General features: G+C 42.3%; 1 protein-coding gene across 3 annotated transcripts in view; it reads left to right on the top strand.

Annotated features, from left to right (window-relative positions):
* WDR25 (WD repeat domain 25) overlaps window positions 1-13,640 on the top strand; it is a 246,943-nt gene that overhangs the window by 126,731 nt on the left and 106,572 nt on the right. The window lies entirely within an intron of this gene.

Genomic DNA, 13,640 nt, shown 5'->3' on the forward strand with positions numbered 1-13,640 from the left:
TTTATATAAGCACTGGATGCCAACAATTGATTCAGATGTTGCAGGGTTGGGGCTTGGAGCCCAGAGATTAGCGTCTCTCCAGGCTCACCACCTCATGTGACCCCTCTTATCCCATGAATTTTTAATTTCCTGAGGAGTATCTCCTAGGGAACTTTGAGAAATGCCATTGGAAAAATTATACACACTATATCAACTGACTCACCTTTATCTACATGTTTGTTTATAGCTTCAAGAATTCTAATAGATTTGTAAGACGAGCCTTTCTTTTGCTACACCATATTGACTCAACTTCGTTGTCTATGTCTATCACTGTGATCAGTAATTCTGTTTTAAGAATAGCTTCTACCATTTTGCCCCACACAATGTTGGACTCCCTGGTCTGCTGTTTCCCGGGAAATCCTAGGAGCCCTTTTAAAGGTAGGGATATTGGCTACCATCTAGTCTTCAGGTATTGTGGCTATTTTAAATAATAGGTAATAGATTACTGGCAACAGGTTTGCAGTTTCATGTTAGAGTTCTTTTAGGAGTCGACTTGGATACTATCTTGTCGTGGTGATTTGTTACTCTTTAGTTTATCCTTCTCCACCACTTTGCTCTGTAGTCCCTAGATTCCGTACCCTTAGGATCATGTGTTTGGACTCTCTCAGGCCTGTCCTCTTCTGTCTGTTGCGATTGGCTTTGGTGGCTTCACAGATGCTGTACCTTGTCCATGTCAACGTCTGGCTCCCTGTTATTCTGAAGCTATCAGGTGTCACAGGGACTGGTGTAACTAATGGCTGAGCCATGGCAAAGGACTCCAACTGATGGGGCATACCATTGAAGTGCCCACAGGCCCCTAGTCATCCTCAAGAGACAACTGTATAGCAATACGCCTCAGCCTTGATCGCCTCAGCTGAGGTTTTATTTTATTTTTAAATCAGTTGGAGCAAACTGACAGCCACGATAAACTCTGCAGTTTTTTTAATGGGGGGGGGGCAATAGTCTAAATATTATTAGCCCATCTCAGTAGCCCATACCTGGCAAAGAGGGGCTGAGGCAAGATATAGAAGGTCTGCCAGGATGGAGCACTTGAGGGGAGTCCTTAAAATTGTGGCCAAGAGCAAGAAAACAAAGAGAAAGGAACAGCCTCCCTCATGACATCAGTACACCCTTCCGTGGCCTTTTGTGGGCCATGCTGGAACGGATGTCAACACTGTTGTGCTTGGTGCATCATAAGGTCACGCCAACACTAGTGTGAGAGTGGGGTGGCACCGACAATTCAAATCATGCGGTTGACACCATTAGGAGCAGAAAGACAGCAGATGGGGGGGCCTGTTCTCCAACACACACACCCACATACCAAGAGAGATATATAAAGACCTGCAGGATTAGTCTTGGGCAGCCCTGGAATGCCCTATTATGGCAGCATCTGCATACTTTGGAATAGCAGCCACCAAGAAAGTTGGCTAGAAGCATTATGGTGGAGATCATGCTATCTTTTCACACACACTAGAAGGTTCTCACAAAACTGCATGCAAATAATTCTCTGACAATTACTGAAAAGTCTGAAAATGTGAACAGATCTATTAAGTAGGCCTGTGATTATGGAAAGGCCGCATAACATTAATACTGAATAGAGCCATTAATTAGGGTTTGCAGCATTTTCACAGCTTGAGGTGGGAAATCTATAATTATTTCACCTATTTTCAAAGACTTTTATTCTTTCTTTCTTTCATTGTACATTTTGTGCTGTGCATATCGGAGCACACTCATTTTCCTCCACAGTTTTTATTTAATTCAACATATACTCCTTGTAAGAATATAATAACCTTTGTTTTAAGAAAGTGGCCCATCTTCTTTGTCAATGTAATGGATTTTAATTTTCAATATATATATGGAATAAGGTTTGAAAATCTGAGCTAAAAAAAAAAAAAAAATTTTACCTACAAAGGAAGAGACCTTTTTTTTTCCCCCCCTTCTGAAAGTGTCTCTTGACATATGTGGGGAAAGAGAGGATAAAAGTGGTCCGGGGGGCGGGGGGAATGAATTGGCTGCTGGAGAAGAGGGGTGGGCACAGCTGACGGATGCAGCAGCAACAGCTGGAGAAATCAAAGGCTGTTGCTTGGCCCTGAATCTGGAGGGCAGAGGCAAGCAACAAGGCAGAGTCAGGTTGTCCTGGTGGAGGCAGGCAGTTGCACAAGTATTTTTTTTTTTTTTGCTTCCTCCCGCAGCCCTTGAGAAGAGAGGCGGTGTTCATGCACAGCTCCAGATGGGTTTTGGTTTGCGGTCTTCCTTGGCATTTCAGAAGAGAGCAAGGATGGTGGCAGTGTTAGCCTGCAGTGGGGGAGGTACCTGGCTCTCCTGCATGCTGCAGGCTCACGTGAGGAAGTGGAGTTCACGAGTAGGAAGTGTTGCTAGAGCTGTCATGATTGGTTGCTGCAGTGGCCCAGGACATTCTCTGTCACCGTGATTTGGAAGGAGGAGTTTGCTGCCAGCATCTGAGGGCCTAGGGGAAGCCCCCTGGCACCGAAAACCTGAACCAGTCTGGGTCTGGCAGTGACATCATGATGATGTGACTTTCGGATCTCGGCCCTAGCCTGGGAGAGAGAAAAATATAAAAAATATGCAAAACAAGTGAAAATTAAAACAAGGGACATGTTATTGCAGCAGGGGAGCTCTGCACAGACTCCTGAGAAATGTAAAAGCACAGTATAAAAAAAAAAAAACCGGCAGTATCTGTGCAGAAATGAAGCAAGTGGACACATACGGGCTGATACAGAAAAACCCGCGGGAGAGCCGGCGAGCGCCCGCTCTCCCGGTGCGCAATTCAGTAAAAACAAATATGCAAATGAGGGCCCGCGGTAAAAGGAAGCACTAGGGACACTAGTGCGTCCCTAGCGCCTCCTTTTTGACAGAAACGGCGGCTGTCAGCGGGTTTGACAGCTGACGCTCAATTTTACCGGTGTTGGTTCTCGAACCCGCTGACAGCCACGGGTTCGGCAAAATTGAGTGTCCGTCTTCCAACCCACGCGCCGCAGGCAGATTTAAAATTTTTTTTTATTTTTGGGGCCTCCGACATAATATCGCTATGATATTAAGTCGGAGGTGTACAGAAAAACAGTTTTTTCTGCCTTTCTGTACACTTTCCCAGTGCCGGCCAAAATTAACTCCTGCCTTTGGGCAGGCGTTAATTTCTGAAAGTAAAATGTGCGCCTTGGCTGCACATTTTGTTTTCTGCATCGCGCGGGAATAACTAATAGCACCCGCAACATGCATTTGCATGTTGCGGGTGCTATTAGTTTCGGGGGGATTGGACCCGTGTTTTCCATGTGCTATTACACCCTTACTGTCAGGCCGATACAGTAAAGCACGGCCACAGTTACCCCGTGTCTAACCCGCTGTGTACTCACAATTTGGCCGCTTAAGTCTAACCCGCGATTCACTATCTGTTTTTACTGATCCTTACCGCTTCTTTTACTCGACGCGTATCCCTTTCCGCCTGCGGCATGTATATGTTTGTAAACGATCCGATTAGCTGTTCCCTCCCATACAGTAACGTGCGCCCCGGCTATCTCCTTTTTAACCTGCTATCTTGCCATGTCTTTTACCTGCTAATTTACCATCTACCCTTACCCCTGCGTTAGAGGCAGGGGTAAGGGTAGGCGGCAAACTTTCCCCCAGCCCCCGCTCACCTGCCCTGGCCGCGTCCATGGGTGCCGGTCTCCAGGACAGCCCCAGTCCTCTCTCCCCTCCTCCCGAAGCAAAAGAAAACCTGAAAACCTAAAATCCAACGCTCCGGGAAAGGCACTCTTCAGATCGTGACTAATCCCATCCCCCAGCCCCCGCTCACCTGCCCTGGCCGCGTCCATGGGTGCCGGTCTCCGGGGCAGGCCCAGTCCTCTCTCCCCTCCTCCCGAAGCAAGGCGCAGGGCGAAAAGCGACTCGACATGCTATTAAAGTATTGGGAATAAAGTGTAACAAAAGTTAACTTACTTTTTCTTACAGTCCTCTCTGCCCACCTCCGGAGGCGCGCACCACGGCTCCCCTGCCTCCCGGGGGCAGCCGGCGGCGAAAGCGGCCCCCGCCGGCGAAGATGGATGAACGCACGCCCGTAGTGCGATTTGGGTGCTCAAGCCAGCAAAGGCGCATGAACGGGCGGGCGTGACGTCACGGCGTTCGTTCATACGCTTTCGGTGCCTTGAGCGCCCGTCCCAAATTGTATTTTGTCATTCTCTGGTATTTGCTGGATTTTTGAAATTTCATATCAAACACCTTAGTGGTTTGTATCAGTGCTGTAACTGTTTATGGTTTGGTAATAAACAGTATTAAATTTTGTTATATTAAATATCTTAGCAATGTTTATATCAGTGTTGCATTTAGTTGTTTACGGATTGATAAATGGTATTAAATTGTGATTCCTCTTATGGTATTTTGCAATTAAAATTATTCTGACACTATCCTCACGTGAGGCAGGGTGTGGCACCTCTGGCATTGGTATCTTTTGGGTGAGCTCAGAGACGTTTCTGGCACTGTGCTTTGAGGGACATCAACAGGATTTGGATACTGCAAATCTTTTGCTGCTGTTACAGTTTAGAATTATTAGAGAACATCATTGGAAACTGCCAAGAGATCAGGCTTGTGGACTGATAATTTATCACAAAGGCAGTCCAAATTAAGTTTAAAGAGACAAGTCTTTGAGGGAACATCCCATATTCACTAGTGTTACTGAGGCTGCTATGTGAAGTAATTTAATTTACTAAATTTATTGTCATGAGAAATCAAGGTAAGAGATGGGGAGGATTAAAGTAACAGTAATTTCAAAGCTGAACGGCAGACTCTGGATCAGCTTTATTCAGGAGTCTGAATAGATGCGTGAGAGGAAGAAAGTGTTGTTGCTACATGTAACTGGACATCCATTACCACATACTGACTCTTTGGTGATTGGTTACAGTCATGTATTTAAAGTTGGGTAAAACCCTGGGGGCCTCCGAGTCAGGAAAATGCACTCAACACAGTTCAGCATTTAACTTCAATTAACAACTGTGTTAAGCAGAGCAGAAAAATTCAGTTTGTAGGGTTTATTAACCCACTAGTTCAATATTAAGGAAGCTACTCAGAATTCATTACTGAGTTAGTATTTCTTTTGTTCCCTTTAATAGGATAATACAGAATGTACATATTTAGTTGCTGAAATAAAAAAAAAAAACAGGCAGGCGTAGGTTGCGCGCGCCGGCCGGCCCGCAATCCCGGGCACAGCAGCAAATGGCCGCTGTGCCTGGAGGCTCCGGTCCCACCCACGTCCCCCCCCCCTTTTTCAAGCCCCGGGACATATGCATGTCCCGGGGCTTGCGCGTGTTGCCACCCTATGCAAAATAGGCTCGGCACACGCAAGTGGGTTTTACGCACGTAACCCTTTTAAAATCCGCCCCTAAGTCATCATGGACCTTGTCAGAAGATCATCAGGGAGACCGTAGTTAGTTTTCTGTCCTGTTATTTTAGTTATAAATTAAAGTAGAAGGTTTGAAAGACAAAAAGAAGACCATGCATCCAAGAGATGACAAAATCACCTCAAAGCAGAAAGATATTGCCCTCAATCAATGCTTAAAAGTGATGTGCCCTAGCAACAGGCGATTGGTAACAAAATTAAGTGTGGACACCGATGGTACAAAACAGATACAATTTAGATGGACAGAGAAGGAACATAAGAAATTGCCATGCTGGGTCAGACCAAGGGTTCATCAAGCCCAGCATCCTGTCTCCAACAGAGGCCAAACCAGGCCACAAGAACCTGACAAGTACTCAAACACTAGGAAGATCCCATGCTACTGATGCCAGTAATAGCAGAGGCTATTCCCTAAGTCAACTTGATTAATAGCCGTTAATGGACTTCTCCAAGAACTTATCCAAACCTTTTTTGAACCCAGCTATACTAACTGCACTAACCACATCCTCTGGCAATAAATTCCAGAGCTTAATTGTGCATTGAGTGAAAAAGAATTTTCGCTGATTAGTTTTAAATATTCTACTTGCTAACTTCTTGGAGTGCCCCATAGTCCTTCTACTATCCAAAAGTGTAAACAAACGATTCACATCTACTCGTTCAAGACCTCTCATGAGTTTAAAGACCTCTATCATATCCCCCCTCAGCCATCTCCTCCCCAAGCTGAACAGCTCCAACCTCTTCAGCCTTTCCTCATAGAGGAGCTGTTCCATCCCCTTTATCATTTTGGTCACCCTTCTCTGTACTTTCTCCATAGCAACTATATCTTTTTTGAGATGCGGCAACCATAATTGTACACAGTATTCAAGGTGTGGTCTCACCATGGTGCAATACAGAGGCATTATGACATTTTCCGTTCTATTAACCATTCCCTTCCTAATAATTCCCAACATTCTATTTGCTTTTTTGACTGCCGCAGCACACTGCACCGACGATTTCAATGTGTTATCCACTATGATGCCTAGATCTTTTTCCTGGGTGGTAGCTCCTAATATGGAACCTAACATCGTGTAATTACAGCAAGGGTTATTTTTCCCTATATGCAACACCTTGCACTTGCCACATTAAATTTCATCTGCCATTTGGATGCCCAATCTTCCAGTCTCGCAAGGTCCTTCTGCAATGTATCACAATCCGCCTGTGATTTAACTACTCTGAATAATTTTGCATCGCCCGCAAATTTGATAACCTCACTCGTATTCCTTTCCAGATCATTTATAAATATATTGAAAAGCATCGGTCCAAGTACAGATCCCTGAGGCGCTGCACTATTTACCTTTTCCACTTAGAAAATTGACCATTTAATCTGTTTTCTGTCTTTTTAGTTTTCTTAGAAGCCTCTTATGAGGGACTTTGTCAAATGCTTTGTGAAAATCCAAATACACTACATTCACTGGGTTCACTTATATCTTCGTGTTTATTAACCCCTTCAAAAAAGTGAAGCAGATTTGTGAGGCAAGACTTCCCTTGGGTAAATCCATGTTGACTGTGTTCCATTAAACCATGTCTTTCTATATGCTCTGTGATTTTGATCTTTAGAATAATTTCCACTATATTTCTCGGCACTGAAGTCAGGCTCACTGGTCTATAGTTTCCTGGATCGCCCCTGGAGCCCTTTTTAAATATTGGCGTTACATTGGCCACCCTTCGGTCTTCAGTTACAATGGATTATTTTAATGACAGGTTACAGATTTTAACTAATAGATCTGAAATTTCATTTTTGAGTTCCTTCAGAACCCTAGGATGCATACCATCCATTCCAGGTGATTTGCTATTTTTTAGTTTGTCAATCTGACCTACTACAACTTCCAGGTTCACAGTGACGTGGTTCACTGTGAAAGAAAAGAACACATAAGATCAAAAGCCTATAACATCGCCTTGATTTTTAAAAAGAATACCTGCAATATATTTAGTTGAAATTTAAGTACAAATACATTATACTTATCTCATACAATTTCTCTAGTAGCGTTTCAGAACAGAGAATAAGTATTGTGATGATTAATAACATTTGTTTAAACTGCGCTGTAAGGGGGAGCCCCTCCCTCTGTGGTGTCCAAGGTTGGTGGTAAGGGTGAGAGATAAGGGCTTTCGGTGCATTTAGTATGTTGGAGCACAGGAGCCATCCAGTGCAGTCTCCCAGAGGTAAGGAGGGAGCGCACAGATAAATGGAAAGGGAAGTCATATTCAATGAAATCATTTTTCTTTTAAAAATGTATTATTTTAAACAAATGAGCTGACATGGGATGATATTGTATGCATTTCTTTTTCTAAATATTGCAACAAAAATTTAATAAATACATTTGTAATAACAAGCAGACTTGTTTGAGTTGCTAATGCACTTATTCTACGACCATGTGTTTATATTATCTTTTTTTAAATATAAGTGGTTGATCTGTCAGTAGATTTTAAAAAATGCAGAATACAGCACTTATAAGTGAATTTTAAAAGAATTGCTCTTGTAAAAAGGCCCATATAAGCGAGTATATGGGTCGATTGCATACCATTTGTATTTTAAAAGTGGGAAAATATGCATGTATGTGCACGTGCACAAGCAACAGAAAATGCTTAAATAAAGGGGGCATGTTAGGGGCGTTTCATCCAGGGTCAACATATACACAGATAAGTTGCTATTTTAAAACCTGCCAAAGTGACATGCGTAAGTCTTCTACTTGTGTATATTTATGACTGCTCAATATCTGGTATAAATGATCACAAACATCTTAAAAATGAAAAAATGATTGAGTGAGGAGTCTGGGTGGCGTGGGGGCACTTAAGGCCGAAGAGCCAGGAGCTGCAGACAGACCAGACAAACTGGTGAACCAATTGGTAAAACTTGTAATTTCCTTCTCGCTCGCATTTTACAAAATTTGAGGAATTATGTATGTAAAAGCCGACAATCGAGAAGATTTAACTTGCATATTTTTCTCATGTGCATGATTAAAATTAGCAACACAACTATGTGTGTAGAGCAGATTTGTGCCACTTATCCGGATAAGTCTGAAAGATCACTACCTATCTGACTAAGTCTCTGCTGCATTGTGCAAATTAACTCCTCTTGTTCATACCTTTCATTGATTGAAACGATAGAAATTCATTAGACATATCAAATTTGCAGTTAATTTCTCTGTGTATGTAAAACCACGCCCTTAAACCCACCCCTTCCTCTTACTGTGGTATATATATAGCATGTCACATTGACTCTTTAGAGCAGAGCTTTCCAAACTTTTCATGTTGGTGACACACTTTTTAGACAAACATAATTTCACGACACGGTAATTCAGTCTACTAGTAAACCAGAGGTTAAAGGTTAAACGAACGAAACATATTTCGACAATTTATGTATGTTTCCTTAAATATATACATAAATAAAATGTTTCACGACACAACCTATCTCATGAAAACCTTAAATTTATATTAAAAATATATATTCCAAGATTCATGTTATTGTTATAATTTATGAGAAACAATAACAATAAAAACAAATTGTCTGTCTCCTCCTCCCAGCACATGTCTGGCCCCCACACACTCATATCTCTCCCCCTCAAGCACATGTCTGTCCCCCCAGCACGTTTGCCCCCCACTCACTCATCTCTCTCCCCCCAGCACATGTCTGGCCCCCACACTCATGTACCTCGTCTTTTTGATTGGTGCCAGTTAAGTGCTTCACTCCCTTCCATGATCACCAGACACTGCTGCTTGCAGTCAGTACTCCTCATGGCCAGGCCTCATCGGCAGCAGCAGCCAATGCAAGGATGGCTGGGCTCGTTCCACCCACCAAGCCCCCCAAAAAAACGCGATTGACAGCAAAAATCACCCAATAATAAGCAACCCATAAACTGAAAAAAAAAAGTGAATCTCTAGAAAAAAAAAAGCCCAAACTCGCATCAGAGTTGACCGGGCTTGCGCGACACACCTGCACACTGCAGGCGACACACTAACGTGTCCCGACACACAGTTTGGAAAGCTCTGCTTTAGAGAGTCTCTCTCTCCTCCCCCCCCCCCAACTGTGCAATAAAAACATTTTTCCTGGTAATGTACAGAAAAAAAGGTGTACGCAGGTATAAGGCGTACTTATTTCGAACATTAAATCCCGCGTTAGTGTGCGTTACTCTATCACATTCCGCATAGCAGACCCTCATTTCCATTAACTTCTTCCCAATTCCTTCCACTTGCATACTAAATATAAAATTTGCATACTAACGTGCGTTGCGGCATTTATCACAGGTGTTAGAGCCATAACACATTGTGGTGAATGACCCAGTTAGATGGGATAATCAGCGACGTGGCTGTGCTGCTGAATATCCCCATAGAAATCACTACTTAGATGGATGTCTTATCCGTCTAAGTTTAGAACTGCTGTTGAACATGACTTACTTAGCCAGATTAGTTATCCATCTAAGGCCGAATATCACTACTTGGCCAGCGACTTATCCAGCTATTTAGCAACCGCTGAATATAACTGGATATTCAGCTGCTGCTAGATAGCCAGAGAAGTCCTACTTATTCGGCTGTGTAGGCATCTGAATATCAACCTCCATGTTTCTAATATGTTTTAGTACTGGGCTGAACACACTGAGCAACCTGTGAGCAATCAAATGCTCAAGTAAAAATCCAAACCTCTGTGAACAAAATATGAGAGTCATTTATCAAATCGCGTTAAATACCGCATCACAAAATGAATATGCACATTTTTCATTTTGTATTCAATTGGGGATGGTTTGGGAGGAGTTTGGGCGGAGTAAATGGACATGAGGGTCCAGTTAGCGTGGCGTGCGATAGAGTAACGCACAGCGGCGCAGGTTTTAACACCGGAAATAACTGCACCTTTTCCCTGTGCGCTGTGCACTGTGCATTACCAGCCGAAAACATTTTTATCGCAAATTGTGGTTTGGGAGGGGAGGAAAGAGAGAGAGAGTGCCTCTGTGGACACTCACTTATATCTGAACTTTTTATGCCACTGTATGAGGGGGCATTATGAACTCGGGGTGAGGTTTGGAGAGTGAGTTGGGTTTTAGAGGGCAGTTTACATGCACAGTCTTACGTACGAACAGCGCAGTTACCATCAATGCAGATTTAATTGGATTTGGACTGATGAAAGGTGAAAGAAGAGTAGATTTGCACCATGTTCTCGCTACTTTGCTTGATGCACTCGCTACCTAGCTGCAATCAAGCTAGGTAGAGAGAACATGGAACAAATCTTCTCTTCTTTCACCTTTCATCCCTCCAAATCACATTAATTCTTCACTGATGGTAAGTGGGCTGTTTGTACATATGACTGTGCATGTAAAACTGTCCCCTAAAACCCAACTCACCCTCCAAACCTCACCCCAAGTTATGGTGGTGTATAAATAGTAAACTTTCTGGTGAGCCTCTACAGAATCTCTCTCTCTCAGCCCAAAACGTGATAAAAACTGTCTGGTCAGTAACGCCTCCGCTTGGGATGTGGAAATAATGCGGGTGCAATAAATTTAACGCGCATTGTGGTAAAATACCTATGCGATGAGGTACCAGGAAAAGTAACCTAACCATGCCCCTTTTTTTTTTTATGGCAGGTGCTATTTTTGCTATATTTATAGCAAAAGGATGATTCTAGGCCTATGTTTGCAATACAAACTTCCTTTACAAAACTACAGAATACAAGTGATTTTTTTTTTCCTTTGGGGCAGCCATTAAAAATATACTATTGAAAAAAGAAAAACTCTATTAGTTGGCACTGGCTTTTTTTTTTTTTTTGTGTCCTTTTTTTATGATATGCCTTTTAAATCCATTTGACCATGTCTCTCTCTCTCTCATTACTGCAGATGGGTTTTGATAAAACGCGTGTAGTGTGTTTTCTCAGTCTGAGATGAAACACATTTTGGGTGCATTTGAGCTCTTTCATCTTGCCAGTATTTCTCTTCTTTAGATGTTCAGCACAGCATGTCCACCTTACTCCTGCTGGTAATGGGAGACACACAGAGAAAACTGACCTAGTCTTTATTCATCCTTTTAACCTTTTGAAAGAGAGGCATTATGTGATTGCAGTGCCTCTTCCACAGTATTGGAGGGTCTAATAGCAGCTTCCCTGGGAGTTTTACACTGATTTTCCGTAAACTTTAAATCAATGTTGCCAGCCCAAAAGTGCTACATTGGATTGTCCTTTTTTTTCAAGTAATTCTCACATCTAGGTTTCCCTTATTGAGTGTCATGGTTGGTTGGTTTTAAAAAGTTTAGTTGCTATTAATTTTGCAAAGTACATATAGATAGAAAGAAACTATATAATTAGTAGTGATAAATGAAAAACAACTAAAAAAAATAGACACAAGGAAACAATATTGTTTCCCTAGGTTCATGTTTATATGTTAATAGCACATTTTTAAAAACATGAGCCCGATCACTTTGTGAATATACAAATTCTATATATTCAAGAAGTCCATTCTACTGTTCTTTACTGTGGCTTGCCCAGAAGATGTCATTCTTGTAGGGGGACGTTCCTTGCTGTTACTAAATAACATTTTATGGCAAAGTTTTGAATGTACTTTATTTCTTCCTTGAATGTCTGATTCTGCATGGCTGCTTTTCTGGTTTATGTCTGCTGAAAATTAAGTTTTTGATATCAGAAAAATATGCAAGAAATAAACTTGCTTTAGAAAGTTTATCCTTGTATAAATGATCAGAAACTATTAACGGGTGAAATTTAAAAGCACTACTTGCGCCAAAGCCAGGAGATACGTGTATGCTTGTCGTGCGGATTTTAAGATTATGTGCGTATATTTTTTTTTTCATAAAAGGGACAGGGCATGGGCATTACAGAAAATATGAATGAAGCCAGAGTGTAAGTATTTACACATACCAGCGCATGCCGGGGTCCCTATCCGCGTAACTTTACTTCTGCTAAGGATGGCGTGTAAGTCATGAAACAAAAAAAACTAGGCTAGTCAGCGGGGTTTTAAAGGTCTGGGCTAATAGGTTAAAAGGGAGGCAAGTTAGCTAGGGGGTTTAGGAGATCCTCTCCTTTACTGGGGCGAACTGGGAACAAATTGGAGAAACAGGTAATTGTGTCAGCACGCGGATCTACTAAAATTCCACCCTACTTACGCGATTGAGGCGGCATTTGCATGCAGATGTGCATGTCAATGTAAAATCGTGCGCATATATACGCGTGTATAGCCGATTTTATAACATGCGCGCGTATACGCACCTGTGTTATAAAATTGCTGCGGCCACGTGTGCAAGCCGGCAAACACTCGTACAGGTGCTCCTGCGGGCAGGTCTTAATATTCACTTTTATGGATGCAAATGGTTAAAAAAAAGAAAATGTATTTACATTTTACTTTCTAGACAAAATGAAATATATCTGTATGAAAACCCGAGCCAGAGGCAGTAAATCCCTGCTGGTCTGAAAGCAGAAGCAATCGAATACATTTTCCTAAGGATCAGTCATGTGTTTTCATTAGGTTGTGGGAGCTGCCGAAATAAGGACGTCAAAGCAAGCAGTTTCCCAGAGGTGGCTGAAAGCTGGCTCTGATAATTATGCTGCACATACTTACTCTGCCCATACCCCCAGAGAGCTGCAAAGAACTTCTAGCGTGAGATCTTTATGTGTTTTAGGAAGGGTATGGGGCCAGTATGTTCTGCAATAGTATGGGATATGGGGCTAGCTGTTCTGCAATAGTCTCACAACATGAGGCCAGGGCTAAAGTATGCTAACAATACGTTTGCAAGCGCTGACGTACTTTAAAGATGCTGTTAGTGCACACATTCTAGTTTACACATGGCACTTTTGGCATGTATTAATGACCTTGCAAGAGTTTTAGAGAAGAACCTATGCCAGGGTGGCCAGCTCCGATCCTCAAATGCCACAAACAGGCCAGGATTTCAGGATATCCACAATGAATATGCACGATATAGAATTGCATGCACTGCCTCTGTTCTTTGCAAATATATTTCATGGATATTCATTATAAATATCCTGAAAACCAGGCTGCTTGTGGCTCTTAAGGACCGGAGTTGGCCACCCCTGACCTGTGCTAATGAGGTGATGAGATGCAAAACAGCTCTTTACCTATTAGCGCATAGAAAAATAATGCTTGTTAAAATGTGCAAAAGTAAACACAGTCTTATTAATGCAAAAAACTGAACTAAATGTTGAGGAGGTATAATTAAGTTTTTACTATAATAT

This window comes from Rhinatrema bivittatum, chromosome 4 (genome assembly GCF_901001135.1).
Source record: "Rhinatrema bivittatum chromosome 4, aRhiBiv1.1, whole genome shotgun sequence".
In the NCBI taxonomy this organism is placed as follows: domain Eukaryota; kingdom Metazoa; phylum Chordata; class Amphibia; order Gymnophiona; family Rhinatrematidae; genus Rhinatrema; species Rhinatrema bivittatum.